At 45.7% G+C, this 16,935-nt stretch overlaps 1 pseudogene; it reads right to left on the minus strand.

Moving 5' to 3' along the window:
• Nucleotides 1–5,291: 5,291 nt before the first annotated feature.
• LOC110125529 (cationic amino acid transporter 3-like) lies at nt 5,292–15,651 on the minus strand (annotated as a pseudogene).
• Nucleotides 15,652–16,935: the final 1,284 nt, after the last annotated feature.

Raw genomic sequence — 16,935 nt, forward strand, 5'->3', positions numbered from 1 at the left:
CTCCCTACACCTGCTCCATTTTGCTTGCTCCCTCTTGTGGGAGAATTCTTAAGCATTTCTGTCTCGTCTGTGATCCTAAAAGAAATCAGTCCTGAATATTCATTGGAAAGAATGATGCTAAAGCTGAAGCTGCAATACTTTGGCACCTGATGTGAAGAACTGACTCACTGCAAAAGACCCTGTGGCTGCATGGTGACTGCAGCCATGAAATTAAAAGACGCCTGCTCCTCGGGAGGAAAGCTGTGACCAACCTGGACAGCGTACTAAAAAGCAGAGACATTACTTTGCCAACAAAGGTCCGTCCAATCAGAGCTATGGTTTTTCCAGTAGTCATGTATGGATGTGAGAGTTGGACTATAAAGAAAGCTGAGCACTGAAGAATTGATGCTTTTGAACTAAGGTGTTGGAGAAGACTCTTGAGAGTCCCTTGGACTGCAAGGACATCCAACCAGTCCATCCTAAAGGAAATCAGTCCCTGGGTGTTCATTGGAAGGGCTGATGCTGAAGCTGAAACTCCGATACTTTGGCCACCTCATGCGAAGAGTTGACTCATTTGAAAAGACCCCGGTCCTGGGAAGATTAAAGGCAGGAGGAGAAGGGGATGACAGATGGTTGGATGGCATGACCGAGTTGATTGGTATGAGTCTGAGCAAGCTCTGGGAGTTGGTGATGGACAGGGAAGCCTGGCGAGCTGCAGTCCATGGGGTCTCAGAGTCAGACACAACTGAGTGACTTAACTGAACTGAACTGCTCTTAACAACTCACCAGGCTGCCTCCTGGAAACTTGTCTTTGGATTTCCAGAAGGCGGCAATAGATCTCAAGTCTGCAGGCACCCTCGCCCATAGCAGGGGCTGGTTTTCTGAGCCTGCCCCTTCCCTACCAGAGCTGCCATGGGCCCTGCAGGGGGCGGTTCCCACAAGGAGCCCCCGGAGAGTGGGGGCTGGGGTAGGTCCAGCACCCAGGGCACTGAGGGTGCCCGGGGACCCAGGAGGGAGGTTCCAGGGTGTGGTGCTCCTAGAAGCTTCTCAGTGAACCGCCTGTGGGGAGCAGTCACATTCACGCCCTTTGCAGTGTTTACTAAAACCCTTCCTCAAAACCCTTCCTCTCCCTCGTCATGGGGGTCCCCCCTCAGGTCTCTGGTGCTGCTGGAGAGAAACAGATGCCTCCAGGGATGTCTGCAGAACTCGGGCAGCTTTTTCTGTGGCGGGAGATCAACCCCGTGGGATGTTTCCTTGTGAGGGGGAGGGGAAACCATCTGCTACGTGAGCCTTGATCAGACTCCTTTTTTTTTTTTTTTTTTTAATGCCAGAATCCTTGCCCACTCAGTGAAGGCTGCATGCGTAATCAGTCTCTTCAGTCTTGTCCGAGTCCTTGTGACCCCATGGACCCAAGCCCACCAGGCTCCTCTGTCCATGGGATTCTCCAGGCAAGAATCCTGGAGTGGGTTGCCATGTCCTTCTCCAGGAGATCTTCCCAACCGAGGTATCGAACCCGTGACTCCTATGTCTCCTGCATTGGCAGGTGAGTTCTCTACCGCTGAACCAAGGGGGAAGTCCCTAGTGAAGGTTGCTGCTGCTGCTGCTGATAAGTCGCTTCAGTCGTGTCTAATCTGTGCGACCCTATAGATGGCAGCCCTCCAGGCTCCCCATCCCTGGGATTCTCCAGGCAAGAACACTGGAGTGGGTTGCCATTCCCTTCTCCAATGCATGAAAGTGGAAAGTGAAAGGGACTTAGCGACCCCATGGACTGCAGTCAACCAGGCTCGTCGTCCATGGGATTTTCCAGGCAAGAGTACTGGAGTGGGGTGCCATTGCCCTCTCTGAGTAAAGGTTGACCCTCTGCGAATCCCCTCCCTTGCATGGAATCTCTAGGTCAGTACTGTCTGGGTTCCCACGACCACCATCACCATGACCACCACCACCGCTGGCAGCATCACCCCCAGAGGGGCCTGGCCAGGTTCCCTGGCTCTGCAGGTTCTGCAGCCCATAGCGAGGTCTGTCGGCCTGTGACCCGGACACACAGGCGGACAAGACTCCTCCAGGGCTCCTGGGGCAGATGGCGCTGTGTCCCCCACACACACAGAGGTGCCTTTCCCCTGGAGTGGATGTCTAACTCATTGTTTATTTATTCAAATAGACTTGGTTTATATTACTTTTAGGTGTACCGCCTAGTGATTTCAGTATTTTTAAGATGTTGTGTAATATTATGTGTAGAATCTGAAAAAATAACATAAATGAATACATGTAGCAAAACAGAAACAGCCTCACCAATTCAGAAAACTTATAAGTGGCCATCTGTGAAGAGAGGAAAGGGGGAAGGGGCAAATTGGGGGTATGGGATTAAGAGATACAAGTTAGGAGGAGAAGGGTATGACAGAAAAGGAGATGGTTGGATGGCATCACTGACTCGATGAACATGAGTTTGAGTAAGCTCTGAGTGTTGGTGATGGACAGGAGGCCTGGCATGCTGCAGTCTGCGGGGTCACAAAGAGTCAGACACAACTGAGTGACTGAACTGAATACATAACCAGTAAGGATATGTTTGGAGCACAAGGAATTATAGCCATTATCTTGTATAACTTCTACTGGAGTATCATCCGTAAAACTACCAAATCACTGTGCTGTATATTTGAGATGAATGTTATATTGTAAACCAATGATACTTCGTTTTTTTATGTTGACAGCATTTTTTTAAATTTAAAAACGTATTGCATTTTAGTTGGAGATACTTCAATTTAAAAAAATACTGGTATAACAAGTAGTTCACAATTGTTTACTTCTTGTTTCTCAGTAGAAATTAAAGTTTCTAAGGGTTAAGAATTCTGATTAATACATGTAATTAAAATGACTAAAATTACTAAGGCAAACATCTCTGCATGCAAGGAAATGTTTTAAAAGTTATCAGGAAACCCACTGAGACTTGCAGATCCGAGTCCCCTCTTTGTCTCATTTTCTCTACCTGGCCCGGCTAACATGAGTCTACCGACCATTTGTTTACCATCTTCATGTGAATGGCCTTCCTTCTCTTTCAAGTCTCAAACCACTACCCCCAACACTCTCTTTAGTCTTTAACTGAAAACGGTATGGAAGGGAAAGGATTTGGTTATTCTGGCAAGTTGCTCAGTTTTCTTTGGTCTCTCCCCTGTATTGTCATTCAGTCACTCAGTTTGTGGACTGCAGCACACCAGGCTTCCCTGTCCATCACAAACTCCCAAGTTTGCTCAAACTCATGACCATTGAGTTGGTGATGACATCCAACCATCTCATCCTCTGTTGTCCCCCTTTCCTCCTTCCCTTGATCTTCGCCAGCATCAAGGTCATTTCCAATGAGTTGGCTCTTCCCATCAGGTGGTCAAAGTATTGGAGTTTCAGCTTCGGCATCAGTCCTTCCAATGAATATTCAGGACTGATTTCCTTCAGGATGGATTGGCTGGATCTCCTTGCAGTCCAAAGGACTCTCAAGCGTCTTCTCCAAGACCACAGGTCAAAAGCATCAATTCTTCAGTGCTCAGCTTTCTTTATAGTCCAATTCTTATATCCATGCATGACTACTGGAAAAACCATAGCTTGGACTATATGGACCTTTGTTGACAAAGTGATGTCTCTCTTGTTGTTTTTTTTTTCATTTATTTTTATTAGTTGGAGGCTAATTATTTTACAATATTGTAGTGGTTTTTGTCATACATCGACATGAATCAGCCATGGATTTACAAGTATTCCCTATCCCGATCCCCCCTCCCACCTCCCTCTCCACCCGATTCCTCTGGGTCTTCCCAGTGAGATGGATGAAACTGGAGCCCATTATACAGAGTGAAGTAATCCAGAAAGATAAAGACCAATACAGTATACTAATGCATATACTAATGCATATATATATATACTAATATATATTAGTATATATACTAATGCATATATGATAACCCTATACACAAAACAGAAAAAGAGACACCAATGTACAGAACAGAATTTTGGATTCTGTGGGAGAAGGTGAGAGTGGGATGTTTCGAGATTTGTCTGTTTTTTAATTCACTGTGAAGCCTTATCATAGCTTTTCTTCCAAGGAGCAAGTGTCTTTTAATTTCATGGCTGAAGTCACTGTCTGCAGTGATTTTGGAGCCCAAGAAAATAAAGTCTGCCACTGTTTCCATTGTTTCCCTATCTATTCGCCATGAAGTGATGGGACTGGATGCCATGATCTTTGTTTTTTTTAATGTTGAGTTGTAAGGCAGCTTTTTCACTCCCCTCTTTCACCTTCATCACATTATTGAGCTATCACTTGATTTTTGTCCCGTTAAGCTATCTCATGTCAATTTAATCCTTAGACCGACCAGAAGGACCTGGAAGGGTTGATTCAATTTCTCATCAAGGCTCTTTTATGGGTGGTGTTCTGTTGCCTGTTACAGCATATTGATAGCACAGGATATCTGGTTGGCCCACAGCAGTAAGTGAAGAACAGCAATCAGGTGATGTCAACCCCTTCAGACAAAGTTCTACTTGACAGCTTCAATCTTCATTAATTTCTTCCTAAGCCTGTACTGTCATGAGAACTGGCAAGGTAGTGATGTTCCTAATTCTGTTCGTCCACCTCCATCTGTATTTTTACTCATCTAATACCTTGCTACTCAGTTTATTGACCTGTATCCCTCATTTACTCTAGAGCAGTTGCTCATCCCCACAAACAACCCTCTACTTCATTATTATCAATATCTTGAATGTGCATAATCTCAATGTCAGGCACTCTGTTCTGCACTAACTCCTTAACATGTCTATCCAGTTTCATTTCCTGTCTTTTCTTTCCACCCAGTTGTAATCATTTATCAATAAATCACTACTTACTACTTCTTTCCTTCACCTCTGACAATGCAGGTGTGTTTTTTTCCCCCAATTAAAAACTTTCCATTATCAACTCTATTGTGTAACTCCAAGAGTCTGTGATAGAAAAGTAAAGAGAAATAGTCATTTACAAAAGATTACACTATGCCTCCATAAAGCTGGGGGAAAAATAATGACCATTTTACCATGATGACATGATCCACTTTATCTGTTATTCTTCTCCTTTTCTTAAAGTCTACTTTGCCTGATAGTAATATAGCTGTCTTAGCTTTCTTGTGTTACTGTTTGCACAGTGTATCTGTTCCCTTCCTTTTACTTCCAACTTACCTCTGTCCTAATATTTCAAGTGCAGCACTGGGCATAGTATACAGTTACCTGTCTTTCCTTCCCAGTCATCTCTGCATTTTTGCTAAAAAGAAGCATGAGGAGGAGCTTTGTATGTGAGGTTAATGTTTATTTCTTCCTCCAGTAGCTGCTTACATTGTTATACATTCTTTGTGAAATATCATCTTGCTGCACACTTATAAAACATGCCCTTTTTTATATGGGTATTGTGGTCTAAAAAGAATACTTAAAAATTATTCAGCATGTAAGTCATTTGTCCACTGGCAATAAATATAGGTCCCTAGATGCATTGCACCTTCATAGTGCATAGAGGCTCAAAGTGCCCCTTGAACCAGAAGATTCCTCTAGTGTATGGAGGGATTCCACACAGCATCTATGTCCTGTGGTTAAGATGATTCAGCAGAAGGGATGCTTGGGTGAAGAGTTTGGAAGGTAGAGGCTGTTGCTTCTAGTTCTGCTCCAGGCTATGTCGGATCCCATAGCCAAAGTATATGGCAAATCCTAGTAGGGAAATGAGATGATGAGAAGGGAAAGTAGGTGCTCTCCTTACTGATACACACTTGTGTACACACACGCTCATGTGCATGCTCAGTCTCTCAATAGTGACTGTTTCTTTCCTGACCCCACGGACCATAGCCCTCCAGGCTCCTCTGTCCATGGGATTCTTCAGTCAAGAATACTGGGGTGGGTTGCTATTTCCTCCTCCAGGGGATCCCCCTGGCCCAGGGATCGAACCCATGCTCTTATGTTTCCTGCACTGGCTGGTGGATTCTTCACCACTGAGACACCAGGGAACCCTATACTTGCTCAGTAGGTCTCCTATGAGGGTGTCTGACACAGAATAGGGGAGTGGTGCTAGGAAGAGGATGGGGATAAGTCAACTGAGATGTCTCTTAATCCAAGAAAACCACTTACCAATGGCATTCCAGACACCGAATTGGATCCAGGACCCAGAAGTCATCTGCATCATCAGGTAAAGGTTCACAAAGATGCTCACCAGTGGGAGGACAGGCAGAGCAGGGACCTGTGGGCAAAGTCAGTTCACCCCTGAACACAGCCAATGTCAGAAAAGGAGCCCCCAACCCACATGTGGCCAGGAAGACTCCAGTCCTATTGAAGCTCTGTGTTCAGTGCCTACTGAAACTGGGCATGTGAAGCACTGAGTGTGGATCAGGGAAGGGTCCGTTGGTTTGAGCAATTTCTCATCTTCCCATGTTCAGCAAAGGAGGTTTAAACCTCAAAGCAGGTAGACTACATTCACTCAAGGTGGATAGTTTGGGCACATAAGGCCACCTACTTTTAAAAAAATTAATTAATTAATTAATTAATTAGGCTGCATCAGAACTGAGTTGTGGCCTGAGGGCTTCTCTAGTTGTGGGGCAAGGGCTTAGTTGCCCTGCAGCATGTGGGATATTTGTTCCCCCTCCAGGAATCTAACCTGCATCCTCTGCATTGCAAGGTGAATTCTTAACCACTGGACCACCAGGGAAGTCCCTCACCTACCCTGGATGGAAGAGGAGAGGGGTCCTGGGGCTGCCTCCAGGTGATGACCGTGACCCCAGTGATGAGCAGCAGCAGCAGCACAGTCACTGCTGTGAGCACGGGGTCTCCAGAGAACACACGTCTGGGCCACCGGGCCAGGATCAGGCTCAGGATGGTCAGCAGGAGAACTGCAAGGGTCAAGGTGGAGGAGAACAGGCTGGACCCAGAAGACAAAGACATCAGGACCTCGGGTCACACCCCTCCCCAGGCTGCCCACATCAGGAAGGGCCATCATATCTCCAAGACCCCTCAACAGACAAATATACACTCCTACCCATCCTGGCAATTTCAGAATATCACCAAAGAGAAGTCCCACTGCTCACCAAGCAGGAAGGCACATCCATTAGACAATCTGGCCAGATTTCCGGGTGGGGATGGTGCTGGTAGGGAACCACAGACTCTTCAGAATGTTTGAGTTTCCTGCTTCAGAGACAGATTCTGAACAGTTTTTTTTTTCAACTTTAGGCTTCATCTCAATTTCCTCCTCTGTTTTCTCCTTCTTGCTGAAATTCTGATCTGGCTGGTACCTGAGTGAGAGGATATTAAGGCAGGATTAACAGCAGCCCCTATACTCATCCAATATCAGACAGCTTAATCCAACTCTTTCCTGACTTCAGCAGAGCAGGACATGAAGCTAGAAGAATCTTAGCTCCCCTTGAGTCCACGACCCCCAGCCAAGGTGTAGCAGAGTCTCACCTGAGGGCAAGGACAGAGAGAGACACCAGAGAGTAAGCAAGCAGGGTCCCGATTGATAGGAGGCCCACCAGATCGCTGAACTTGAAGAGTAACGCCATGACCGCTAGGATGAGGGCACAGAGAAGGCAGGGAAGGGAGTGAGAAACGGCCAGAAATATCAAAGGTAAGGAAATGATCAAACAAGGGGTGGGTTTTGTTTATTCACCTGCAAGGGTTCCAGAAGACCTGATGGCCATGACAGGGGTGCCTGTGTGTGCATGGATCTGGGCAAGTCCCCGAAAAAGGAGTCCATCCTCTGCCATCATGTACATCACCCGAGGCATGGGAAACATATCACTGAGGAGACTGGAAAAGAAAATGGAAACGTATATGAGGACATGGAGAGACAGGAAGGAAAGACTGGGGCTTCCATGCTGTAGTCTACTTGGGTCAAGGTGTTCTTCCCTCTTGTCTCTCAATCCCAAGGGCTGGGATACCCGAGCATCTGACAGTCAATGGGGAGAAAACCATGACACTGACCTGGATGTAAGAGCACAGAGGGTGCCAACAGCCACGACATATCTGGCAGGGCCCCACCCAACATGGAGTAAAGCCTGTGGCAAGGGGCTGTCAGGATGAATCTGGTAGTAGGGCACCATGAGAGTGAGTGCCGCTGCGACACCAAAGCATGCCAAAAAGCAGATGATGATCGTGATCATGGTGCTCACGGGGATGGACCATTGAGGATTTAGGGCTTCTTCCCCTGCAGGATGCATAGATGTACTAGGTTAGGAAAACACAGTGAGCGAAAGCACAATATTCCCTTTCCTCTTGCACCATCAAAAGCAGCCTAAACTTCTTCCGACTCCTATGCCCAAGGGCAGCCTAATCTGTGGCCAAACCCCTGAGGAGAAGCACAGTGACTATATTACCTTTAGTGACAATGGCATCAAAACCAATAAACATGTAGAAACACATAGCTGCTCCCTGGAGAATTCCATCAAAGCCAAAAGGTGCAAACCCTCCAGAACCCAGAGGACCCAACCTATGGTGAGAGAAGGAATGAGGAAGAACATGGGTGAGGTGAGTTCAGCCATCTTCACTGGACTCTTCCCTTCATACCACAAGTGCTGGGATCCAGGACCCCCATCACTTAGATCCATCAGCCCAGGTCTGTTTGGTGGTGGTTTAGTCAATAAATCATGACTGACTCTTTCAACCCTATGGGATGTAGCCTGCCAGGCTCCTCTGTCCATGGGATTCTCCAGGCAAGAATCCTGGAGTGGGTTGCCACTTTTTAGTCCCCACAAGATTTGCAGACTTTCACCCTCCATCACACAAGTGTCACTATGGACAAGAAAACCCTCCTAACCTAGAGGTGCCACTGGATTCAGATGTGTTCAATGTGTAGTCCTGTTCCGTGAGCTTCCAGTTGTGCAGGTCTCCCTTAATGAAGCCAGAGATGATGATGAAGCTGAGAACCAAAATGTTGATGCCTGTGAACACTTTGTAAATCAGGGTTGACTCAAGAGCTCCCAGAACCAGTAATCCTGTGGGAAAGATGGAATATGAGACATCCAAAATAGCCAAATCCATAGACACAGAAAGCAGACCAGTGGCTAGTGCCAGGAGGGCTGATGGTGGTGGATAGATGGACAGTGACTGCTCAGTGAGTGTAGGGTTTCCTTTGGTTGTGATGCAAATGTTTGGAACTAGATGGAAGTGACGGTTACACAACACTGTGAAGGTACTAAGTCCCACTAAGTACACTTTAAGGTCGCTTGTTTCTTACTGTGCTGTCATATCACAGTAGACATGTCTATCAAATCATCATGTGGTACACTTTAAACTTATACAATGCTGGATGTCAACTAACTCAATAAAACTGGGGGGGGGATATAATTAAATGGTTAATTTTATGCTCTGTAAATTTTCTCTCAATTAAAAAAAAGTTTGGTCTCAGTACAGTGGAAGAAACTTGTCAGTCTAAGTAAATGCTTCTCAGTTGGGAGTGGTTTTGTTCCCCAAGGGACTGTTGGCAACATCTGGAGACATTCTCTTTGTTTTGTTTTGGGCTCATTTTTTGGCCATGCCATGGTTTGCAGGATCTCCATTCCCTTGCCATGGATGAACCTGGGCCATGGCAGTGAAAACCCAGAATCCTAACCACTGAACCACCAGATACACAGAGGACAGCACCCTTTTGACAGAAGGTGAAGAGGAACTGAAGAACCTCTTGGTGAAAGTGAAAGAAGAGAGTGAAAAAAACTGGCTTAAAACTCAACATTCAAAAAACCAAGACCATGGCATCCAGTCCCATCACTTCAGGGCAAGTAGATGGGGAAACAATGGGAACAGGGACAAACTTTCTTTTCTTGGGCTCCAAAATCACTGCAGACAGTGACCGCAGCCATGAAATTAAAAGACACTTGCTCCTTGGATAAAAGGTCTGACCACCCCAGTCAGCATATTAAAAAGCAGAGACATTACTTTGCCAAAAAAGGGCCATCTAATCCAAGCTATGGTTTTTCCAGTAGTTATGTATGGATGTGAGAGTTGGACTATAAAGAAAGCTGAGCACTGAAGAACTGATTCTTTTGACCTGTGGTGTTGGAGAAGACTCTTGAGAGTCCCTTGGACAGCAAGGAGAGCCAACCAGTCCATAGTAAAGGAAATCAGTCCTGAGTATTCATTGGAAGGACCAATGCCGAAGCTGAAACTCCAATATTTTGGTCACCTGATGCAAAGAACTGACTCATTGGAAAAGACCCTGGTGCTGGGAAAGATTGAAAGCAGGAGGAGAAGGGGACAACAGAGGATGAGATGCTTGCATGACATGACTGACTTGATGGGCATGAGTTTGAGCAAACTCTGGGAGTTGGTGATGGACAGGGAAGCCTGGCATGCTGCACTGCATGGGGCTGCAAATAGTCAGACATGACTGAGCGACTGAACTGAAGTGAAGCCACCAAGAAACTCCCTGGACACATTCTGATTGTCACAATTTGGGGGGGTTGGTGTCACCCATATCTAATGAGCGTAGTCCAAAGATGCTACACATTCAACGGTGATTAAATTAAGAAAATCCTACAGTGCACAGGTTAGCCCCCACACCAAAGGCTGTTCCAGCCTAAAAGATCAGTAAAGCCTAGGGTGGGAAACAATGGTCTATGTCTTGCCTTCCTCTCTCTCATACTACAGACCATTCTTCCCAGTTCTATTCCCCCACCATGCTTCTACCCCAAGCCTTTCCCACCCCATTTCCCCCTCCACACCCCACTCTTCCCATCCGATCATGAAAATCCCCAGCTTACCAGTGAGAAGCAGCAACACGGCCAGTGCAACAAAATCTGGGTACTTGGCCAGGAAGTAGGGCATATACGGAGAGAAAGTTCACTCTAACGCCTGAGAGATGCGGTTCCCAATCAGGCTGTCGAAGGGGTGGCTCCAGGCCCTGGCCACACTTGCAACGGCTGCAGCAGCAGCAGAAGGAACATTTGTTAACAAACATAAATTGAACCCCTCTATGTGCCATAGGATATATTTTGGGGGAAAATTACCAAATACTGATGGTGAGTACAGCTTTGTGGGACTCTGGACACAGAGACCTTTTTGTCCCCCATTTCTTGTAGGCAAAACTCTAGCTTCCTTGACCTTCCCTGAGTTCCAAAGAACAGATTCAAAAAGTTGCTAATCAAGGTGGGGGGAGGGGCCAAGAAAACACCTGAGGCAAGATTAAAGAGACCACAGAAGCTCATCAATATTGGGTGGCTTGTTGGTTGCTCTCCTGATTGTCTAGTGGTTAAGAATCTGGCTTGCAATGAAGGGAGTCACGTTCGATTCCTGGTCAGGGAACTAAGATCCCACGTGGCACAGAGCAGCTAAACGTGAGCATCACAACCAGAGAGTCCATGCCCCTCGATGAAAGATCCTGTGTGCTGTAACTAAGACCTGACACAGTCAAATAAATAAATATTCAAGAAAAGAAAGAAATAAAAACTTAAAAATAAATTAGGAGAGCTGATCACCTGAGATTCTGCACATACTGTGAACTTGTCAGGATAGCTCTGACCAGGAGCCCTGACTGTATAACCTCTCCCTATTCCCCAGGAAGTGAGGGCACTGTTATTAAGGCACTAACCTACTGTGTTCCCCCTTTGCCTGGCAAAGAAATAAAGTCCCTTTCTCCTTCTCCTTCATGACTGTCTCTGTATTTCTGTTTGGTGTTGGTGCACAAAGAGCCAAGATTTTGCATCAACACCTACTCTCAAAGAGTTTTTTCATGAGGTAGGGCAAGTAGATGCAAATGATCACCATATAGGTCAACTATTTAATATGTTGGCAGGTGATCAAGGTTATGTAAGAAAACAGTGAAGTGGGAACAGGAAAGATGGGAGACAAGGGTTGAAATCTTAAATCAAGTGGTAAAGGAAAATCCCACGAATGCAACAACTGAGCAGAGACTTCAATACGGTGAGGGGAGGAGCCTGTGGGACACGTCTCCCTCTCACCCACTCCTGACAGCTCCCTTTCCTCTGGGTTCTTGGTCCATCATTTAAGGAAGCAGGAGAAAGCTGATTAGAATGAAGTTGTGGGGTTTTCCTGACACTATTACCCTCCTTCTCCTCCTCCAGCAAAGTGGATGACAAAGTGCTCGTGAATGATCAAAGACCCAACTCCTCACTCCTAATTTCTGATCTCAGGACCCACACGTTTTCCACCCATCATCTTACCAATGACATAAGTTAGTATGAGGTTCCAACCAGTGACGAAAGCCCACAGTTCTCCCACACTGATGTAGCTGTAGAGATGTGCAGAACCGGTCCATGACACCCATGTCCCAAACTCGGCATAGCAGAGCCCAGACAACACAGAAGGCAGGGCGGCCACCAAGATGGAGATGATGATCACTGGTCCAGCAACGAACATGGCCACTTCTCCCACCAGGATGTACACGCCAGCCCCCAGGGTGCTGGCCACACCGAAGGCCACCAGGTCAAGGGTGTTCAGGTGACGGGCCTTGGGACTCTCAGACCCCTCAGTGGGCTTCAACTGTCACCTTCGAGCCAGCTTCTGACCAAATTGGTGAACATCCTGACATCGCATCCTAGACAGAGTTGAGGAAGTAAGATCTGCTGAGGAAACAAGACACAAAGCCATCAAGAATGTTATCCACCCTTGGTCCTGGGAGTTTCACAGATGAACAGCGTGATGGGGACCAGGTGGTCAAAGGACACATTGCTAAGTTCTCCATCTCTGAGCTTTGGTTTCTTAAACATAAAGAAGACTCTTAACATGATTCAAAGTTACTAGAAAGTTTGTTAAAAGAGAAGTGAAGGGGAGCAGACTGTCTCCCTCAAATGTCCCACTTTGGCATGCAGGTTGCTTTGAGCTAAAGTCAATTAAGACCCTGCAGACTCAGGAGAAGTTCCTTGTCTCTCCTTTAACTGCTCAAAATAATGTAGATTAGGAGACCTATGCCAGGCAGAGAGTTATTTACCAGGGATAGCTTTTTATCTCAGAAAGACTTACCTGTCTAGAGCAGCAAACATTTGTTTCCCAAACACTAGCTCTTCCCATCATCCTGTGGATTGACCTCCTCCCTTTTGAAGCCCCAGATCCCTAACCCCTTCTCCTTAGCTCAGGGGGGCATATAAGCCTCAAATTCCTGTCTTTGAGCCTCTCAGTTTTCATGGTATTCCAATACATAACAAATTAAACTTGTTAATGTAACTTATGCCAACTTAATTATTAGACCAGTAAAAGCTCCTATAAAGAAAAAATTTCTGCTCCTACAAAAGCAAAGGCTTACAGCAAAGTGCCAGGCACAGAGTAGCTGCTTAGTTGGTATGAGTTGAATGGATAAGAATGCTTACTTTTGAATAGAAATCCATCTGTTGGTTCAAATTTCACTCTGCTACATATTAGTTTGTCTGATTTTGCACAAGCTGCATACCACTCTTTGTCTTCCTTTAGTCAATCCCTGGGTCAGGAAGATCCCCAGGAGAAGGGAATGAAAACCCACTCCAGTAGAGTTGCCTGGAGAATTCCACAGACAGAGGAGCCTGGTGGGCTACAATCCATGGGATCAGAAAGAGTTGGACAATACTGAGAGATTAACACTTTCACTTCATAAAACAGCGAACTTTACTATCATCTTTATTCCCTCCCCTCTTTGATATGCTTGAAGTAACTCTTTTAGGAGCTTGATGATCACAGAGTTCAGACTCCACACATTTCTTCACCAAAGATCCTGATTATCTTCCTGTTTCGTTGCTCACAGAGTGACATGGAATAGAAACTCTGCTTTGTAACCGAAGGAGATGGAATTTGTAGGAGGGACAGATTGTGGCCCAGCTCAGGCAATGCATCAAACCAGAGAGGCCTCCCAACTGGAGGGAGGGACTAGACTTCATTCTGAATCAGAAATGACAGGACTACTTCCTGCTCCTTTGGGGTGTGAAATGTCCCCTCACTACACTGCTCTGCAGGGCTAGGATGACCCAGTGACCACAAGTTACTGCCATGGGATTTCTGCCTGTGATACTCCAAAGTCCAAGTTTAGTATTTTGGTTAAAAATAAACATTCAAAGAACCAGGGAAGTGTGGTTAGAATCTTGATAGCACCTGTGCCTTTGAATAATTCATTTACTTCTCTGGGCTTCTGTTTCCTTCTTGTTTAAATTGGCTGATGAGGCCTTCCCTGCTGGCTCAGTGGTAAAGAATCCGCCTGCCAGTGTAAGAGACACAGGTTCGTTCCCTGATCTGGGAAGATCCCACGTGGCTCAGAGCAGCTAAGCTCGTGTACCATGATTACTGAGCCTGTGCTCTAGAGCCTGTGCTCTGCAACGAGAGCAAGCCACCGCAATGAGGGGACCACGCACTGCAGGAAGCGTAGCCCATGACTAGAGAAAGCCCACGCAGCAACAAAGACCCAGCACAGCCAAATAAATAAATAAATGAAATTATATATAAAAACAAAAAAAATAAAAAATAAAATAAATTGGCTGATGAACCATGGTGCACAGTTAGTAGGAATGTAAAATGGTACAGCTGCCATGGTGGCTCCTCCAAAAACTAAAAATGCATTTACTATGTGATCCAGCAATTTCTCCTGTGTATGTACACCCAAGAGAACTGAAAATAGGATCTCAAAGAAATATTTGTACACCCATACTCATAGCAGCATTATTCACAATAGCTGAAAGTTGGAAGCAGCCCAAAGGTACATGCAGGAAGGAACAAACACATTGTGGTCTATAAATAATGGGGTATTATCCAGCCCGAAGAAGGCAGGAAATTCTGGGCCATGCTACAATGTGGAAGAACCGTTGGGACACTATGATAAGTGATTTCACCGTCACAGAATGACAGCATGTATACTTCTTCCTGCTAGAAGTTCCTAAAGTAGTCAAATCTATAGAGGTAGAAAGAAAAAAATAGTTGTTTCTCCAGGGGAAAACAGAGAGTTATTGCTAAATGGGGACACAGTTTCAAGTTCACAAGATGAAAAGAGTGCTGGAGATTGGATGAGCAACAATTTAAATATATTCAACATTGCTTATTGTACACTCAAAATGGTTAAGGTGGTAAATTTTATGTTATGTGTGTTTTACCACCACTTTCCTAAACTGCTGCCCATGTAAATAATAAAGCTGGCTTCACAGAGTTGCTGTTAGTAGCAAACCTCAACGTGATATAATATAAATTACCAAACAGTCGCCCCTCATGAATACCCACATCCGTGGGTGCTCGAGTTCCTCCTAGTCACCCCTACATCTGCAGACACAAAGAGCAGAGAGTAGAGTGAGGAGTAAAGTCAGTGGTGCACATGTGACGTTCACTGTGTGAGTGTAATTACTGTTTGTACATGAGTCAAAACAGTCTTATATGTGAGTACACTGATCCAGTCACTCCCCCTCCCCGGCAAACACACACACTTCTCTTTTCACCCACATCTGTTGACCCCAGCTCCTGCTTTCATGTAGAAAATGGGTCTCTCCACCCTCAGGCTGGAGCCGGGCTGACCCCCTGCACTCTGGGGTTGCAGAGGTCTCTTTGGGAGGATGTGAACTCAGCACCCAGTCTCCTACAGAAGAGGCTGACCCAAGACTTACTGGATCCTTGGAGCAGAGCCTGGAGCACTGGGTCAGTCAGGGAGGCTGAGGTTAAGCCGTGCGGGGCTGGAGCTGAGACATCTCCAAGAACTGAAGTGGGGAGTCCTGAGCACAGAAGACAGTCCTCACCCCTGGGTTGTTGGGGTGGAGATGGGGTTGGGCAGGCAGTTAGCATCTGAGTTGTTGTTATCAGCCCTTGACACTTATGTGGTTACCCTCATGAGAGATTCTGAGAGGGCTTTTTTTTTTTTTTTTTTGTGGTAAAACACACATAACATAAAATCGACCATTTTAACCATCGTTAGGTCTCCATATCAGTAGTAGTTAGTACATACACACTTTGTGCAACCAAACCCCAGAACTTTTTTTCATCTTGCAGAACTTCAGCTCTATATCCATTCATCAGCAACTCCCCTTTTCTCCTCCACCAGTTCAGTTCAGTTTGCTCAGTTGTGTCCAACTCTTTGTGACCCCGTGGATTGCAGCACTCCAGGCTTCCCTGTCCATCACCAACTCCTGGAACCTGCTCAAACTCATGTCCATTGAATTGGGGATGCCAACCAACCATCTCCTCCTCTATCATCCCCTTCTCCTCCTGCCTTTAATCTTTCCCAACATCATGGTCTTTTCCAATGAGTCACTTCTTTGCATCAGGTGGCCAAAATATTGGAGTTTCAGCTTCAGCATCTGTTCTTCCAATGAATATTCAGGACTGATTTCCTTTAGGATGGACTAGTTGGATGTCCTTGCAGTCCAAGAGACTCTCAAGAGTCTTCTCCAACACCGCAGTCCAAAAGCATCAATTCTTTGGCACTCAGCTTTTTTTATGGTCTAACTCTCACACACACACATGACTACTGGAAAAACAATAGCTTTGACTAGATGGACCTTTGTCAGTAAAGTAATGCCTCTGCTTTTTAATATGCTGTCTGGGTTGGTCATACCTTTTCATACAAGGAGCAAGCGTTTTTTAATTTCATGGCTGCAGTCACCATCGGCAGTGATTTTGGAGCCCCAAAAAATAAAGTCTGACACTGTTTCTGCTGTTTCCCCATCTATTTGCCATGAAGTGATGGGACCAGATGCCATGATCTTCATATTTTGAATGTTGAGTTTGAAGCCAGGTTTTCACTCTCCCCTTTTACCTCTATCAAGATGCTCTTTGGTTCCTCTTCAGTTTCTGCCATAAGGGCAGTGTCATCTGCATTTCTGAGGTTATTGATATTTCTCCCAGCAATCTTGATTCCAGCTTGTGCTTCATCCAGTTCTGCATTTCTCATGATGTAATCTGCATATAAGTTAAATAAGCAGGGTGATAACATACAGCCTTGATGTACTTCTTTCCTAATTTGGAACCAGTCTGTTGTTCCATGTATGATTCTAACTGTTGCTTCTTGACCCGCATACATGTTTCTCATGAGGC

The sequence above is a fragment of the Odocoileus virginianus genome, chromosome 20 (assembly GCF_023699985.2).
Source record: "Odocoileus virginianus isolate 20LAN1187 ecotype Illinois chromosome 20, Ovbor_1.2, whole genome shotgun sequence".
Taxonomy (NCBI): Eukaryota; Metazoa; Chordata; class Mammalia; order Artiodactyla; family Cervidae; genus Odocoileus; species Odocoileus virginianus.